General features: G+C 59.3%; 1 pseudogene; it reads left to right on the top strand.

Moving 5' to 3' along the window:
• LOC122699882 lies at window positions 1-817 on the top strand (annotated as a pseudogene).
• Window positions 818-1,183: the final 366 nt, after the last annotated feature.

Here is a 1,183-nt window from a genome sequence, read left to right as displayed (position 1 = left end):
GGTGGCATGAAGACCCCAGCGGAGCTGGCCATCAGCGGGATGCAGACCCTCCAAGTTCAGCACGGCTGCCAGGACGGCTACCAGATCAAGGTTCGACCATCATATGTGGAGGAGACTTTGTTTGGCAGCCCCACAGGCACCTGGCCCACACCACCAGACTTTGACCCACCCTGGAGGAAGAAGGCCAACAGAACCAGAGGAGTGGGGACAGGGGTGTCACAGGCATCAGGGGCCAACGGGAGCTGTGAGTCCACCTCCTCCAGTGGCAGCACCCCAACCCTCACACCAAGGAAGAACAAATACAGATTGACCAGCCAGACCCCTTCTTACTGCGGTGAGTCTCTCTTTGGCTTCTGACCTGAGAGCCCCAGCTGGGAGGCCAAGTGGATGGTGAGGGGAGAAGCTGCAAAGTTCCATGCCCTCTTCCATACAACCCCAGCTATCCCTAGGGGCAGCCAATCACCCCACCTCAGGGAGACTCCAGCGCGAGCCGTTCACCCAGCTGGTCCCTCAAAGACCGAGTGCAGGGTGGTGGCCAGCTCCTGGAGGCTGTCTGTGAATGGGTTAGACACTCTGCGCCCTCTGAGGCAGGAGCATTCCCACTCCCTCACCCACCTACTGTCCCTGGCACAGGTCGCCACCCGCCAGCACCCCCTGCACAGACGGGCCTCGGGATCCCAAGCCCGCCCCTTCAGGCGTCACCTTCTAGAGACCCCTGATGACTCCCAGCGCTCCTTCAGTCAGTGTTTCAGTGTCAGCTATGCCCCCCACCCCCCAAGGCGGAGCCACCCAGAAAGCAAAGCCCCCTTGGAAGTGAGTTTCTTGGTCCTTTCTGTATATTTGCCCCTGGGGTCACAACCAGGGGCAGAATTTCAGAGGTTGGGGCTGGTAGGCAGGCCTTGGGGGAGACCACCAGGCATTAATGGAGCACTGCTGAGGACAGAGAATGAGGGTGGGCACTTTCCACACTGATATGGATTGGAGGGTCAACCCCTGACATCCCTATCTCCAGTCCTGTCATAGCCACATGCTATATCAGTGCCAGCCCAGAGAGTCCCCAGGAGGGTTCCCCTACCTCCTCCATCAACACTGTCTCACGGCCAAGTGTGAATAAATGGTATGATCGCCAACCCGGAGGGTTCCTCCTCCCTCCCTTCACGCCAAGCTCCTGCTCAGGATAAGT

Source organism: Cervus elaphus, chromosome 9 (genome assembly GCF_910594005.1).
Source record: "Cervus elaphus chromosome 9, mCerEla1.1, whole genome shotgun sequence".
NCBI lineage: Eukaryota > Metazoa > Chordata > Mammalia > Artiodactyla > Cervidae > Cervus > Cervus elaphus.
This window is presented reverse-complemented; position numbering and strand designations above follow the sequence as displayed.